The sequence below is a fragment of the Fundulus heteroclitus genome, chromosome 12, assembly GCF_011125445.2.
Source record: "Fundulus heteroclitus isolate FHET01 chromosome 12, MU-UCD_Fhet_4.1, whole genome shotgun sequence".
Lineage (NCBI taxonomy): Eukaryota > Metazoa > Chordata > Actinopteri > Cyprinodontiformes > Fundulidae > Fundulus > Fundulus heteroclitus.
Window position 1 is genome coordinate 9918340 of NC_046372.1, and position 18399 is coordinate 9936738.

Sequence of the window (18399 nt, forward strand, 5' to 3'; positions counted from 1 at the left end):
AGATTTGTTTATAAATAATGTAGTAAACAATAATAAAACTGCTAGATCAGGCTGTCAAGTTCACAGAATGACACCACTTCACAATAGTCTGACGTGGTCTTTAAAAACAAGGAAAAGGCAACACTTAGGCAATTTTATCACAATCAATATCTAAGAGTGCATCCCGTCTTAAATCACAATCAATGCAATATTTTTTCCAGCCCTACTAGTTTTAGTCAACAAAAATGTTCACATTGTAAAATTGCAAACTGAGTTGTTAAAATTTAGCTCGGTTTACTCTTGCTCTTTGTGGTTAGAGTGATACAGGGCAAGCTCTGCGTGGCTTATTATCAGTAATACTTAAATCTATTCATTTCTTTTTAGATGTGCTTCTGAAAAATAAGACCTGCATCATTAAAACACTTGCAGACACCTCTACCTCAGAGTCCAGCAACAACCTCTATGTCAGCTGCATCCGCTGATGCTACGACAACCAGAACAGTCCCACCTGTGCCAGGAGGGCACAGAAATGTGAGGTAAAAGCTGCACCATTAGATCCTGCTAACTGTGTTAACAGATAAAGAAGAACCAGATCAGATCCAAAACGGTTTCTACAATTTAAAAGGATCCAATGTTTAATTTAGGACATTGCTACATTATTGTTTTTTAAGCCAGTCTTCATCTTTTTTTTTTACTATATTTACATTGCGTTACGTCTACGCCTGCTTCTGTCATGTTTAACTTAGTGCAATTAAAGTTGAATTTATATTGGGGTTTATTGTGCACATTTTGAATGTGTTTAATTGTGCTGTATTTTATAGTATTTATTGTTGATTGTTATTGTCTTTTATAATTTTTTTCTTGCTTGTGAAATAAGGTGAAATTGGACTGAACTGAAATTGCGCCTATTGTTAATTTGTTTTTTATTTTATATTTTGTGCCATCTAACACGGAGCTGTATTTATCCACATGTGCTGCAGAACAATACTACATGATGTGTAATATACTTAGTTTGGTGTGTGTGTAGGTGGTTGGGGTTGGGTTACCATAATTTCGCCTAGGGTGCCAAAATGGCTAGGGCTGGCTCTGGGATGTCACACATGACTCCATTTGTTAATGAAGTTATTTCCAAAGAGAAATATCTGCACTAGATTTTATTAAGGGTGTCTGAGTAAAGGGGGCTGCATAGAAGTGCATGCCACACTTCTCAGATCATAAGTATTTCATTTATTTTGGTTTATTATTTTTCTTTTTCTATTCACTGCAATATTATTTCTTTGCATACTCTATTACAATAGCCCCCTCCCCCCCTAAAAAGACACTTATGTTTTTTTTTTTAAACCAGATAAAATTGTGGAAAAGTTGAAAGGAGATGAATACCTTTGCCAAGCACTGCTGAAGAAATGCTCATCTAAAAACTAGAGGTGGAACTGGCTCAGTGTTAATGGGGACGAGTCATGGAAAATCCTCTCTTTTAAGCCTGGAAATACATTTTGTTGTGTACTTGCAAAGATGTTTTGTTCTCAAATCATGTTTTTACACAGGTTTGACAGGTTTGTTTCTTTCAAAGATACATTTAGGGGGGAGAGAGTGGTCTAATCCCCGTAACGCCCTGTGTCTGGATGCAAGCCAAATCCACAAACTGGTCTGCCAGGAATAGATTTAAATCAAACGTGGAAAAAAAAACACTGACAGTTGTCAGGGAAATGATGAAACACACAAGCCTGGTAATGCCATTATAAAGTTTAAAAATGTTCCCAAAATTATTCTTTCGCAGAAAAAAGATAACAAAAGAGCCAGTTAGTAACATAGTGTAATTCTAAATATTTTTTTACCAATAGCACAAGAAAATCTATTTATCTTTATAAAGCTTTTATTTTGTTGAATTGTTCACTTATTCTGAAGTACTTTTATCCATAAAAGATGCTATGTAACCAAATCTTACTTATTTAGTAATTATTGTCTCTTATCCTTATAATGTAAACAATCAAGTTGACTGACTTACTGTTTCAAGATAAATGTTAAAATATTTTTGCAGAAAAACCTTACATAAATTTTGCTTCAATGCTCTTGATAATGATCAAATATGTATGTCACAGACAACAGATCAGCCCTCCTTAGTGACATGAATTCATTGCATTCGTTAGAGCAAAGGTCTCACTAACAAAATCTCTTCCTAGAGCCAATTTAGACAACAGAAGATTCAGATAAATTCATTACAACACGGAGGTGATGCACTACAATGTTATGATGCATAATTCATAACAACAGCTAATGATCCCACTTAAGACCACCTGTAGAGCACTCCCTGTTCAGTTTGCGTTGAGCGTAACGTTTTATTTTGGCTCAGTGGGCGTGGCTCGACCGAAACGGTGTCATCTAAACGGCCAAAGCAGAAAACCGGCTTTCATCTGAAGGTATTGAAGCACATCTGTGATCACCACTGAGGGTGCAGCTTCGGTTATTGCCTAGAGGGAACGTTTGCTCTGGGATTGTCACTCTGGCGAACTGAGAGCTTGAGGAATTAGGAAATTTGAGAAAGCACTAAAATGGAGCTGGTAATTCCAGTCTGCAGGCATAAAACTGGGGGTTCTGTCCTGGGAATAAAATTCTAATCAGAGGTGTAAAGTCATTAGTCTCCATAGGTCCAGCTGCAACAATTTTTCAGGAAACCCACCTTCTGTCACTGAGAAGGTGCCAACTAAACATCAACCCTATCTTCCTTAGACCCTGAGCCTGCACACACACATATATACGCAAAAGACAAAAGTAAAGTTGTTCACATTTATGGCACTCAGCAGACATTTCTATGCACATCAGCTCAATTGTTTAACAACAACAGCCAAATAGTTGACTAAATGGGCTGGTCTGGGAATTTCAGACGCTGCTGAGCTGCTGGGATTTTCACAATCAACCTCAATCTCTTAGGATTACAGAAAAAAAAAAGAAGAAAATGTACAGCGAGCATCAGAGGTGTGAACGAAATTGCCTGATTGATGTCAAACGTCAGGTAAGAACAGTCAGACTGGTCTGATGGGACAGGAAGACGGTTAGCTCAATTATTCACTTGTTAAAACCAAGGTATGCAGAACAGCATCTCTGATGGAACAACATCGTTGTAATGTCAGCCAACTTTTTCACAGACCCGCTTTTAAGGTGTGGCGGATAAATACGACAAAATAAAATGACCCGACTGGCATAATAATAATAATAGTGGAATTTTCTAAATATAATAATAATAATATTCCCAGACATAAAGCGCATGAAAACTACAACTCAGTATAACATCGAGTCATAAGGAGACCTGAGCTTATTTCATTGCAACAAGACGGACCCGTCTAGGGGTAACGGGAGATAACGACACCTGAAGTGTGTTGCTTATGTCCAGTCTACCCCGTGATTTTACTTTTACTCTTTGCAACAATCCTGACGTACTTTTAAAGCCGCCCTCGTTCTACAGCCTCTCCCAGAAGTTGACGACAAATGTGTTTAGTGGCGGCGGGATCGGTTCTTCACTGATAGTGAATGGCTTCTTAGCCTCAGCAGTACGGTTAGCCACCAAGTATGACGATATCAGTGCATCTGCTGATGCGACTGAGGCATGCGTCATAAACAGCTGGAACAGAGAGGATCCAGCTAATGGTCAAAATAAAACATTTTTCAGCATTACCTGATAAATATAGTGGAAATAATATCAGCCATTTATTCTTTCTTTGTGGCCCGGTACTAAATGACCGCAGCTCGGGGACCGCTGCAAAAAAGCACCTTCAGGAAGTGGTGGAACAGGAGAATCTGATCACAGATCTGTGGCCAACAAATCTGCAGCAACAGACGGACGTTATCATGTAAAGGACAAACCTCTGAGGGAGGATTGCAACACCTTAATTAATCTGTGCCACGGAAAAATCAGGCAGTTATAAAGACAAGAGACGATCCAACCCTGGTACCAGCAAGGTGAACATAATAAAGCTGATATTAATGGCTATTCCAGCCATCCTTAATCCTTCTGCCCAGTAAACAGAAATATTTTATCAATCCAAGGAAAAAGACTTTCAACATTTTAACAAAGTTTGTTCTAGGATTTTTTTTTCTCTAAATCTATTTGAAAAACACAAAATTTCATCCAAACTGAACCACTGATACCTTGAAATGTAAAAAGTGCAACTTCAATGAATAATCTGGAGTCTGACTGTTTTCTTTTTTCTTTTATTTTCTTAACTACCATTTTAATGTTGCTATTTTACTTGTTATTTAACATTAAGTTTATATGCTGGTTGTCACTTAGACTCAATGTAAAAAAAAAAAATCATTGTACCCACATGCCTATTGTGCACATCCGTGGTATTTTGTACATGTTGTCAACATATTGACAGCCTCTGCGCCTTCTAACTCCTGCAAATGGAGAGATTGTCCAGCCTTAGAAGACACATTTTCCAGAGAATATCATTAAAACCTGTGTTATAGATTGGAATTCAGTGTGTAACAGAACCATAGCCCTCTTCCCGGACGTCGCTACAAAAGGAAAGTTATGTTGTCTCAACTTGTCCAGCTCAGCAGCTGTTAAAAATTTACTACAGTATATGTAACATATATTGGTAATCTTGTTCAGAAAAACTCTTTGTTATTCTGGGTGAAATGGTCCTTCCATCCTGAAAGTAGTAAATGCATTGTGTATTCAGAAAAAGGAGATAAAAAAAGTGAAATCTCTGTGAAAACTGGAGGCCTGTAAAAACTGCTCAGAGTTTTTATATGGCTCAGTGGTCAAATTTATCTATACTATAAACCAGGAAGTGTTACATACAGAAATCATTGTTACTGATTTAAAGTTAAAATAGCTTTTTTGGTTTTAGCTGTTGCTGTGTATGAGTGCATTTTCATTTCTCTGTAATGAACTTTCTCTGAAACAGATTTTAAAAAGTTTTGTTTTATAAAATTTACATTTGTGAGTGCAATATTTGTAATATAATCAAGATGATCAAATTATCTTCTACGTGTGCATGTACATGTTGTCAACATATTGACAGCCTCTGCGCCTTCTAACTCCTGCAAATGGAGAGATTGTCCAGCCTTAGACGATACATTTTCCAGAGAATATCATTAAAACCTGTATTATAGTTTGGAATTTAGCGTGTAACATAACCCTAGCCCTCTTCCCGGACGTCGCTACAAAAGCAAAGTTATTTTGTCTCAACTTGTCCAGCTCAGCAGCTGCCAAATCATATTTGTAGCAAAAAAAGAAAAAAAAATCATTAGTGTTTGCAGCTGATAGAGCAAAAATGTTAACGTATGAAATATGGTCAGAGGAGGAACTTTAATTAAGAAGTAGACTTTTTTTCTCAACTGTGAGACACGAGTCAGCAGTTAAACAGTCGTTGACGGGTTAAGAACATGCAGCTAATAATCTGCAGCCCAAATTAAAAGACATTAATAAACAATAACAAAAAAAATCCCCTAATGAAGCTGAAACATTAAAGAGATGAGAGGCGACCAAAAGGTCTGGATACTGGAGCATAAAGAGAGCAGAAAAAACATTGAACGCTAACACTGTCAGTAAAGACTTCAAAGAACAAGGAAGTGGCGCCCCGGTACACGCTATGGAAGCCTGTGGGAACGCTGCAAGTACAAGTTTGTTTGTTGGGTTCTTTGTTTTTCTGACCGTTTGGTTGTCAGACAAGCTGTGGCAGGCCTCAGACATTTCTGCTGCTCAACAGCTACCAAGCCCTTTACAGTAACAGGCCAACCTGAACACCCACTTATGTGAATCAAACACGTCATTAACACACGTGAGGTACTTACTTAGCTCCTTGCTTGATGACAACACGTGTTTAATGATGAATCCCCCAATTAACAAAAAGCTTAACTGCACATGTCTCCAATTTAGTCTCTCCTGGCTTCCTGGTGTCTGTTAGGCTCCAAGCAACCCTGAACCTGATTAGAGGAACACATTTTTTTGTCCCCTAAATGATTTTGCAGCAGCTAAAGGAATTAAATTTGTGTGACATGGCTTTTTAAATAGAGCTTTTATTCTGGGATGAATCCACCAGAGATTCATTTAAAACTGTCCAACCAGATGTTTGAGCGCAAACGTCTAAAACCTGTGGCAGTGGACACTGAAGAGTCAGCTGATCAGAAACGCTAACCAGATCAGCTTAATGCGATTTCTTCATGTCCACATGCAGAAAAAAACAGAACAGAAAATGGTATTTTTTCCTTTAAAATCCAGGTTTATGCCTGCTCTCTCCACATTTTGTTTATTAGCAGGAGACTTCTGGTAGGTCACTCTCTAAAAAAAAAAACATCTCCTTCTGCAGAAATTCAGAGGGAAGATAAACAGAGCGGTTCAGAGTGCGTCTCTCCTAGGCGTACGTGCCAAAACCCAAATAACACCTTGAAGCTCCATAAAACAAAGGACAACTTGTGCATGAGTACGTCTGCATCCCAAAAAAAAAGGTTTCGTTTTTCACTCTCAGACCAACCTGACATACTTCAGAACTCAATTTGCATCCTTCAAACATTTACCTCCAGGGGAAATGGGGGCGGGGAGTGGGGGGGGGGTTGGGGGGGGGGGGGCAACAACAGCGCTCGGATGGGAAGCGGTAAAAAAAAAAAAAAAGCCGCAGATTCTGGGAAATCTCATCAAGAAACTGATAGCTGCACACAAATCAATACGTCCCCGCTGGGAAATGGTCGCCGTCCCTTCAGCAGTAAGAAATGCGGCCGCAGGACGGGGAAAATTTATTTTGCTATAAAAAAAAATAAAAAAAAAACAAAGCTAAAAAGGTCCGACGCCTTTAAAAAAGCTGACGAAGAGAATGGCGGCGTAAGCTTTGATGTCTGCCCCTGTGCAAACTACATACAGCTTTATGAAGCAGCCTTCAGAGCGAGTCGCGTAAAATGCATATTTCAACAAACACTTCACGGTGAGTTCTGCTTGTCCTTGCTGCTCAGCTGTCAATTCACTCACTGCAAAAAGGGAACTAAAAGTAAGTAAAAATGTCTTGAAATTAGTATATTTTTCTTTGATTTGAGGAGCTAAATAAGACTATTTGCCAATGGAATGAGTGTTTTTAACCCTAAAATAAGATAATTAGATACACTGCACTTGAAATAAGATGGTGGAGATGAATTGTTCCTATTTTAAGTGCAAAAATCTTATTCCACTGGCAAATAGACTTATTTACCTGCTCTAATCAAGGCAAAATACATTCATATTAAGTATTTCCTTTTTGCAGTGCTCAGGATAATCTGGTTTGAATACAACTAAATCTTTTTGTGAAACAAAACTTTAAAAAAAAGTAAAAAAAAAACAAAAGGCCGATCACACTGGAAGCATAGAGGTACCTGGCGAGCTGTAGCTAACTACCATACGACTCATATTAATGTTTCATTTAAAATGGCTCTGAAAAAAAAAAAGAGACTCAATGAGCTTCTGATTAATATTTAGCTTAATCACTAAGCTAGCTGTTGTGTAAACCTAAATCCAAGAGAATCCAAAAAAAAAAAAAAAAAAGGCCAAAGGTTAATATTGCAAAAAGGGGGGGAAAAAATGACACAGAGCTGCTTCCACTTTAGCCATTGTTTACTCTGACAGACATGATGGGTGGCACTCCTTCAGTTTCCACTCCACCACGTCTCCGTTTCCCTCATGGACGGGACAACCTTTCTATTTTCTTTATAAGAGAGAGGGGGGGGGGGGGGTTTGATTGCCTAATTTTAGCCAGCTGACTGCAGTGCACAGCAACATGATATCGGTTTTATCTATTTAGAGAGAAAAGCTACCTAAAGCTTTAGTTTATCCTCGCCAACCCTGGAGAAAAAAGGCTGCCGGGCCTCGGCCCACGCTCAGCAAACGCTGTCATTACGCCGTCACTCGACAACCACAACAGCCAGAACGAGCGCACGGGGCAGCTCCAGTGTGTCACGCGAGAGGCAATACTTTGAAACGCAGAGCTGAGACGCTCCGCTACTGATACGTGACCCTTTTTTAATGAAGCCAAAAAGAAGGCAGGAAGGCAGGGGAGAGGATCTGTGAAAAAACAAGGGAGAGTTGGCAAACAAGAGCGTTCCATGTGAAATGTCGGCGCCCTGACCCGAGTGGAAAAAAAAGGACATTCAGTCCTCTGTGTGTAACTCTTGGAGCTGAACCAAATGGTGTTTCCTTCCTTGCTTCCTTCCTTCCTAGTCTCCCATTCCATGTAATCACTTATGAATGCAAATCTTTGGAGGCAACAGGAAATGGGGAAAAAAAAAAAAAAAACTCCCTGAAAAATTGAGTGTATTTTCAGCTTAGGTAGCACAAAGAAGAGTGGTTGAAAAAAAAAAAATATAACAATGCGTATGGCAGATATTTGATGGACTGAGTATTACTGTACACGTAGGGGATTTATTTTTACCCAGGCCGCTGAAGCGACCGCAGAGTTTGTGTGCCAAGTCATATGAGCACAAGAGCAGGTATAATTAAAATCCACCTCCTGCCTCTTCCATTAACGGGTCGCCTCATAGTAAAAAGATCGGTCTATAACTATTCGATTCAACTGTCTCATTTTCCTCTGTTTCCAAATTCACGTTCTGAGATCAACACATTAAAACGAATAAGATCCAGTAACAGTTAGTGGTACATCAACCTTGAGGGAGACTGATCTACTCACCGTGTATGTGTGTTATCTTATTTAGGTTGCTGGTAAAAAAAATTACATTTTAATTGGCCGCCAAAATTTTTTTCCTAATCAAACAGAGTTTATCTGAAGATAAAACAAAAAGCAAAATGCTGATATTACCAAAGCCCCAGACATCACAGTCAGTAAACAGCAGTAAATAGAAGTTGGGGTCCAACAAGTTTTATTTTTTTTTATCTATTCATTTATTTAAGTTTTCTCCTCATGTTTGTTCATTTAAGATTGTATTTTTCTTAATGCTATGTTTTAGAATGTAACTGTACTTATTCAAAAATAAACTAAACACAAAAGAATTAAAGGAACAAAGAAAAACATGTATTCTTAAATAATTATTCCTAGAACGCCCTCATAGGGGCCTGACTAGTTTTCTAACTAGTTCTTTCAATGACATTAAGATATTTTAGGCAGAAAATGTTAAGCCGATTAGAAACTATGGGAATGTCGACCTTAGGTTACCAAACAAATCCCACTGCCATTCTTTCAGCACTTGCACAGGTCTAGGATCAGAAAAAAGGGCAGCTGATGCATCTGCAGACCCCACACATCCTGCACACAAACCTTTTCCCCTCAGGTCGGCGCTACAGAGCGCTGTTTACAAAAACCAGCCGCCACAGAGACCGTTTCTCCCCGCAGGCCGCCTCTCTGATGAACATTTATCAGTCAGAGAACCCAAAATGATATAATATGAAGCCTATTTGTATCAATCCAACCATGTTGTCTTCTTTTGCAAAAACGTGCATATATTTATATATTTACAAGAAAAGATTTCTACTTTGCTTCATAGATATTTATAATAAGAATGTCTAAACTGAAAATAAAGTGGAACCGGGAGTCAATTTTTCTTTGCACAAAGCTGGCGAATAAAACGCACACTGATTCTAAAAAATGGTAAAATCCTAAATAGATTGTTATAACCAGCTTCGCTCTCCAATTTCTGTAAAGCTTTGATCGGTCGATGCAGGTTTCGGCTGATTCAGGATTTCCCTTTAAGATGTATAAAATACAGCGGGACGCAAGAACAGCACCCAAAATGTTTTGCAGTTCTTCCCATCCTGAGTGGTTTTTATTAAGATCAAACCATATAGTAATTGCGAGGCAACATCACGCCGCACGTGTAAGTGACAGGGGCTTTAGGGTAATTTTTTGAGTCTAAACTATTACAACGCTGGGATATTAAAAGTCTTTAGCATCTTATATTAGTGATTAGCAAAGCAAGCATTAATAACACTTCAGTCTCCACGTGTATGTAGACAGATAAGATAAGATAAGATAAGATAAGATAAGATAAGATAAGATAAGATAAGATAAGATAGGCTTTGTTGATCTCACATTGGAGAAATTCACAATTTGATTCACCCCTGCACCACCGTAGCTCGGAGCTTTCCAGAAGGCTGCCAAACCTTTCCAAATCAAACAAGTTCGATAACTAAGGCTGAAAAGCTCAGAGGGATAAAACAGAGCAACTCTGCTGTACTCCCTGTAGCCTTCCTGGTATCTGCTGGAAGTCTCGCGCTCTCTCCCACCCTTAATGAACAGCAGAGATGTCTCCACAGGTCACAGAACATCCTCCTTATCGCTCCATCGTTCCTCTGCCTTGATTTTTAAACACCCGGTGGCTATTGGAAAAACAACTGAAAATTCTTTACTCTGTTACGTCATCCACTTTCCCCATTGCGGGACAATAAAGGAAGTTCTTATCTCAAATAGCGCAGAACAGCAGCATTTACGCAAGACGCACTGTTAGGAGATCCCGACCAGCCGGTTCCTGCTCAGAGCCAATCAAACTTATATCAGACAACATTACTGCATTTCAGACTCAAGAACCGTGTCTTTACAGCCAGTAAAGAAAAATATCGGATAATCATAGTTTTCAGTTCATTTAATACTTTAAAACAAAGAGCTCACACTTTCTGTGAGCCCATAAAGGATTACTACTGTTGTTATTACCATTATTGTGACGTTTGATAAACTCTCCTGTCCCAACTTCTTGAATGCCCGAGTTAAAAAAAAAGAAAGAAAAAGAAAAATGCTTCAACTTTTGTTTTCCTTTCGTTGTTGTTGTTGTTGTTTTTGTCCACCGTTGCAGGTTTCATCTGAACACTGCTGGTGTCCTGCAAACATTAACACTTTCTGCTGCCATGGTAGCAGGAGAAAGAACAGCCATTATCGCTAACACACGGTGTAATATTTAAGGAAATTGATCAAATATCAAACTGCTGTCCCACTACGGTCTGTCAAGTAAAAAAAAAAGAAAAAAAGAAAAGAAACCGATCGACGCCACTGCAGTCGTCCCACGGAGGGGTCCCAGCGACAGAAAAGCTGGATGAAAAACGCTTTACCGTGGCGCACAAATTACTTGGTGCCTTCTAAATGTGATTTTTTTTTTTCAATTAATCTATCGGTACCCTTTATAAATAAAAACAAATCCTTTAGGGCAGAGGGTCTAAAATCGTCCCAGGACGATTTTCTCCGCTAGCATTAGCGGCAGGAAAACGCGACAATCAACTAACTAGAAAACAACAAACACCGAGTCCACGTTACGGAATGTACGTTATCTGCCGTTGTTACAGGCCCATTTCTAACATTCCCAGACAAAGTAAATAGCCGATTTAAGCTGAATTCAAGGTGTCTCCGCAGGTAGTCCACCACGCAGACACAGGCCGCCGATAACGTGTGTTTGGAAAAAACACTGGTGGTGCTAGCCACCGTCCACAAAACTCCGACTAGCTCAACTCTTACGTGCAAGCTGGTGGAAGATAAGTCATAAATAACACAATAATTACCTTTAAGGTGTGAAGAAATCTGTCCCAAGGGTTCTTCGGATGGTTAAGCCAGTGATTGCAGCCTTTTTATAAACGCTGTGTTTATTTGTTCTCTCACGGTTCCAACTATTCCCAGCGACTCCCGAAGCAGGCTGGGATTCCTGGAAAACAGCGGACCCGCGGGATGATTGGCTTCCTCGCTGGCCAATCAGCTTCGAGGAAGCTTCTCTCTCCAGGGAGGATGAAGCAGCAGGCAGAGATCGGGGGCGTGGCTTCACAGGGTTTCACCGTGGACTGCAGAAACATTTTAAAGGGCTACTTTTGACGGGATTCAAATATTTGTTTATGGTCATATATAATAACACGAAAGAGCATTTTAGACAAAATGTATCTACTTTCCTAATGTTTATATATTTTCATTAATTTCATTGGTATTTGGTCCGGTTGCCTCATATTTAAGCCTGTTTGTTGTTTCGATGATCCGGATAACTGAGAATTTGCACAGGCATGTTGGTAAAATTGCCTTTTTATTTGTTTTTATTTCGAACCATTAACAAAATTCAACAAAATATCCCATACAAAACAGAGGGTGTTTGAAAAGGGACCAAGAAGAAGCAGTGGCTTATCCAGTCCTGTTGCTGAATTTACATGCAGATCCTTAATCAAAACAGTGATTTAAAATATACATAAACACACACATACCGGTATATATAGTAGTATACACATACATGTGCATGTATAGCTACATACCTACATTACATTGTGTTATTCATCTATATACACATTATTTAGAAACTCATACTTTCTCTTGAATTTCGCAATATGTTTACTTTGCTTAATTTCATCATATAAGCAATTGCACAAAAACCCTCCACAAACTGATATGCACATGCTTTTAAGAGTGCTGCGAACACATGGTTGTTTTAAATTACGAAGGTCATACCGTCCCTTTCTATTGTTAAGCAAATTTTTAAATTGCATGTCTTTGGTCAAGTTTTGAATTATCCTTCCGCTAGCTTCTCACAGTGGATTGTTTTGATATTTTGGCCAATTCCACCCCACAGAACTGATGCAATTGAGTCAGATTTGCAGGTCGCCTTGCTCACCCTCAGTTTTTCAGCTCTGCTCAGAAATTTACTATGGGATCATCGTCAATCGTCTAAAACCTCGACTTTCTTGTTCTTCAATCACTTTGAAACTAAAGTTCATTGTAAATATAGAAATTGAGTCCCATTCTGATGAGGTTGATGACCTTTTAAATAGCCTTGAAACTGCTCAAAGAGGAACGGCCAAAATGAAGCTTTGATCCCATTCTTCTTGCCACACACTGGCACTGAAAGTCAATACACCCAGCTTGCCTTTTGAAGAACTCTAAATATTAATCCAAACGTTCTTTTGATTATAAAGGCCGTTCACATTTTTGAATGTTGATCTTAAACATCAAAAAGAAAAAGAAAACAAAAACCTGATGGGAAAATGGCAAGAAATGGCACTGATGCTAGCTGTGCTAACAATTTGGCCAACAAATCGCAGGTAATGTGTTGATGGACTCGCTCAATGAATATGCTGGAGGAAATTATGTCAGCATATTTGACAATTATTACCTATTACTCCAGCAAAAGCACCTCCAAAAAAGAAAGGTAATCTGGACACCAATGATATATCTTTTCTCAGGTGGCCCATGTCGTCCACACATTGTTTGACAAGCTGGAAGCTCTGATTCAAGATAACAAATCTGAAATATCAGGTCTGAAAGAAAAAATCCACAATATCAGTGAGGAAATCAACTCACTAAAATGAGAAAGAGGAAGGAAGATAAAAATCAGGCTGATAGTCTCATTCTTGAATCACAGACAGGGAGAGATACTCCTGCCGCTGGAATCTGCCACTCAGAAGAGTACCAGAGACTGTGGAAAACCAGCAATTACGAGAAGTGATCAAAATATGCTAGGGCGTTTTACAGGAGGATAAAAAAAAAAAAAAAAAACCTGCTATAAGTGATCGACGTTGTCCACCAGATTTGCTCATCAAGAGAAAATAGTCCCAGGAATGTTATCGGTGCTATTCCGGAGTTTACAGGGCAGCATGTCGAGGCGGCTGCTCAAAATGCCCGATACCTGCAAGACAACAAGTTTTGCTCCTCTGAGGACCTCTGTAATGGTAACAGGGAGAACAAGGTGAAACTGTGACCAGCAGCTGAAGCAGTTTGAAAGGCAGGCAAAGTAGCTCTCTTCATAGGAGGTCATGCTTTCATCAACAATGAGAAAGGCATTTTTCCTCCAGAGTCAAAATCACCCTTCACATACCTTACCAGCTCTGATTCAAGCCATAGGACCATAACATAGTATGCTGTGCATACTTTATGGCAAATGCTCAGTTAAATTACATTCTGGCACCTTCCGCAATTTGATCTTTAAAAAGGGGAATTAGCAAGGTTGTTCAATTTCACCTTATCTTTTCCTTCTCACCACACAGCTCTTATCTGCTCATGCTGAGACAAGTCTCTTCAAAGGTATGAACATTGCAGAGAATGAAACTGTCAGGCTAACTATACCAATCATCAGCTAAAACAAACAGGTCTTTCTAAAGGATGTTTATCAAATATCACATGCTCTAGTTTTTCTTCAAAGCCATTCCAATCAAACAGACAGTTATATACTTGGGAGTCTCTAATAGCAAAAATCAGAAAAAAGCAAAAGTTCTTTACATTACATTGTAATACTCTAAATAGTATACATTTTTAAAAGAAAACTTTCTAAACAAACAACTTTTGATTTGGAATTGTATTTTTAACTATATTTTCTCAAAGGTTGGGGGTTTAAAATATCTTTTTGGAGGCTTTCACTTTCACTAACTTTCACAAACAAGCATTAATCTCATGGTCTTTGATATACAAACATAATTTCCCACCACACATCAGTATGGAACAGTCAAGAAATCTTATACAAAAACAAATCTATCTCTCTTTTAGAGAATGGTTCAGAAATAACATCAACTGGTTGGGCCAGCTATTTAACAGAAATGGTACTTTATTTTCTCACAGTATCATTCTCATATATTATTACCAGATAACCTGGTACTCCCAGGCAGTTTCTTGTAGTGTTTTGATGCAACCTGATCTGGTGTAATGATGTTATTTAGAGGTAATAATCCACCCTCTGTGTTTAATCCACATCTTAATGTAACTGAATTAGATAAGACTTGTTTTACTCAAGCTAAAAAAAAAAAAAAAAAAATCTGTGCTCTTTTTCCATCACATATTTTCTACCATCTGGTGTCCCTTACTGGAACCTCTGTGTAAGTAATCTCCTTCAAAGATTTTTCTTAGTGAATAATAATAAAATCAAGGAAGTATCTTTTAAACTAATCCATCAATGTTATCCAGTTAAACCCTTCCAGGTTAAATATACCCATAAACTGTAAAACAAAAAAAAAAACATATCTCCCAATTCATTTGGACTGTACCATTGGTGAGTTTCAACTTTGTTTTGAAAAAGTGATTTTTTTGTTTTATTATGTCAACACACGTAGAAGATAATTTGATCATCTTGATTATATTACAAATATTGCACTCACAAATGTAAATTTTGTATAGCAAAACTTTTTAAAATCTGTTTCAGAGAAAGTTCATTACAGAGAAATGAAAATGCACTCATAAACAGCAACAGCTAAAACCAAAAAAGCTATTTTACCCTTAAATCAGTAACAATGATTTCTGTATATAACACTTCCTGGTTTATAGTATAGATACATTTGACCACTGAGCCATATAAAAACCCTGAGCAGTTTTTACAGGCCTCCATGTTTTCACAGAGATTTCACTTTTTTTTTTATCTCCTTTTTCTGAATACACAATGCATTTACTACTTTCAGGATGGAAGGACCATTTCACCCAGAATAACAAAGAGCTTTTCTGAACAGGATTACCAATATATGTTACATATACTGTAGTCAAATTTTAACAGCTACATAGCTGGACAAGTTGAGACAGGATAACTTTCTTTTTGCAGCGAGGTGCGGGAAGAGGGCTGTTGATGTTACACGCTAAATTCCAATCTATAAAACAGGTTTTAATGATTCTCTAGAACATGGGTTCCCAAAGAGGGGGTCGGGTCCCTCCTGGGGGTTGCGAGACGGCTATTGGGGGGGTCACAAGATGATTAGATTTTGTATACCCTTATTTGCAAAATTGACACAAGAGTAAAACTTTACAAGATGCTAAACATTCTGTCATGGTTTTTGCCACGAGTGAGTTCTTGAATGCTCGGTCCTAGGTGGTTCCTTGATGGTGGAAGAGGAACTTGATCCAGGAGGAGTAAAAGCAGAACTAAGGTTGACTTTGGTAGGAGCACAGTTTAGGACAGCAGGAAGCTGCCAGCCAGGAACGTACACCAGAACAGAATCTCGTATGATGCAGGTGGTCCAAAAACAGGTCAAGGAACAAGAGTGGAATCCTGAGCACAGAGTCAAACCTGAGGGAAAAGTCTTACAGGAAGCTAAACTGAGCTACAGAGGGCAGAAGTCGTCCCACATCTGCAAACACTCAGGCATTGAAGGTCTGACATCAGGCTTCTTAAATATGCCACTCCTGATGGTGCAGATGGGAAGCACCTGTTACGCCACCAAACCACCATGCTCCCTGACGCCATCTAGAGGAGTAGAAGAATGCAGCAGAAAGAAAACAGGAGGCAAAGTCTCCAAGACTCCAACACATTCCTCATTTTATCGCCGGGGAAAGGCTGTGCTTTCTTTTTTTTAAGAGTTCCAATAAAAATACAACTTCATTCTTATAATTTTCTGACTTTATTCTTGTAATATCAAGAGTCAAGAGTGTTTTTATTGTCACCACGTGTTACTATGGCGAAGTTTCTCTTTGGCTACTCCGGTTCACCTTACACACATAACACATAAGAAGGCAAACTGAAAAAAACAAACAGGCTACGAACAATGGTCACAGTTTTTTTGTGTTTTTTTTTTTTGGCGTTCAGGAAAGTCACAGATAAAGATAATAAGATAGCGGGGTGCTTATTGAACAGCGATGATTTGAGGCTTCTTTTACAGCAATGTGCATTTAGATATTCTCAGATAATAGTGTGCAGTAGGTGCACCTCCAGGTAGTAGTAGAGTAACATTATGGTGATTGTAACGTATGACGGGCTAGTAACAGTGAGGGTGATTTTAAAGCGCTGGACTGCAGTCTCCCATCAGGGGGCGATTGCCCTCACAGCTCTTGGGAAAAAGCTGTTTTGGCTTTGAGGCTTCTGAAGCGTTTACATAATGAGAGAGGGGCAAACAGAGCATTGCCTGGGTGGGTGGGATCAGTGGAGATGCATCTGGCCCTTCTTTGGACTCGTTTTGCGTAAATTTAGTCTAGATCCTGCAGACTGCATCCCACAATTCCCTGCGCTGTTCTCACCACCATTCCATATCATGCAGTTATGCTGAGACATAAAACACTCTCTATGGTAGCTCTAGAAGTTATATTATCAGTATATTCTCATTCTCTTTATTCTCATAAAAAAGACTCCACCTGCTAAAAGGGGGTCACCAGTGTCTGCCACTGTTATTCTGGGAGTCACAGGCTGAGAATTTTGGAAAGACTGCTATCGAAAATGTATTTTCTAAGGCTGGACAATCTCTCCACTTGCATGAGTTTGAAGGTGCAGAGGCTGTCAATATGTTGACATGTACAAAATCAGTATCAGTTGTTCAGTTTGGATGAAAACTTGTGTTTTTCAAATACATTTAGAGAAAAACAAATCCTAGAACAAACTTTGTTAAAATGTTAAAAGTCTTTTTCCGTGGATTGATAAAATATTGCTGGTTACTGGGCAGAAGGAGGAAGAATGGCTGGAATAGACATTAATAGCAGCTTTATTATGTTCACCTATCTGTTACCAGGTAAATTTCTCCTCTCCCATATAAATCATTCACTCTCTATGGGAGAGGTCCCAGATGGATGTGAGTGGAGCTAGGCAGAGCAAAATCCATATGGCTAGAGTCAGGTTAGTCTAAATTGGCTCTAGGAAGAGATTTTGTTAGTGAGACCTTTGCTCTAACAAATGCAGTGAATTCATGTCACTGAGGAGGGCTGATCTGTTGTCTGTGACATACATATTTGATCATTATCTAGAGCATGGAAGCAAAATTTACGTAAGGCTTTTTTTTTTTTTAATTATTTAACATTTATCTTGAAACAGTGAGTCACTCAACTTGATTGTTTGCATTATTGATTTTTGACACTCTCCAAAACCAGGTAAGGTTTGTTTATGTAGCATCTTTTATGGAATTTTTAAATTCACAAAGTATTTTCAAAGTAAGATATTACATAGTCAATAAGATGAAACCATTTCAATAAGATGAAAGACGAAAATGTCCTCAGCTTCTGTCTTAATGGAGCTACGTTATCAACAATAAGCAAGACAAGAGAAGAGAATTTCTGCAAGCGACGTACAACAGAATTAGGGTCCAGTGAAACACGCTGGTGGCAGCATTATTCAGTTGGGATGCTTACTTTCAGCTGATTGAAGAAGAATGCAGCTAGATACAAGTGAATCCTGAAGGTAATACTGTTTAAAGCTGCATAAAAAGATGAGTTGACATGTGAGGCTTTAACAGGTCATAGATATAAGAATGAACTTGATCTGTCAGCATCAGACTTCGACAGACTATTGTAATTTATCTGCACATTCACAATGTACATTTGAGCGACAGTTCGTAGCAGGGCCCTGTCAGCGTCTGTCAGAAAAGGCATTGATCGCTTTTTGATGCAGTGAATAAAATGTGCAAGAACCAAAGAAAGGGGGTGATCATGGTGTTTGCTCCTACAACAGACACAGGCTTTTACAGTCATTGGTTACATTCCCCTAACATCCCACATGTTGAATGGGTAAATAAGAAAATTACAGGAAGAGGTTTGTTAGGCACAAGCGATTGCCAGGAAACCTCAGGTATAAGGGTATCTACATGTGCAATATTGACTT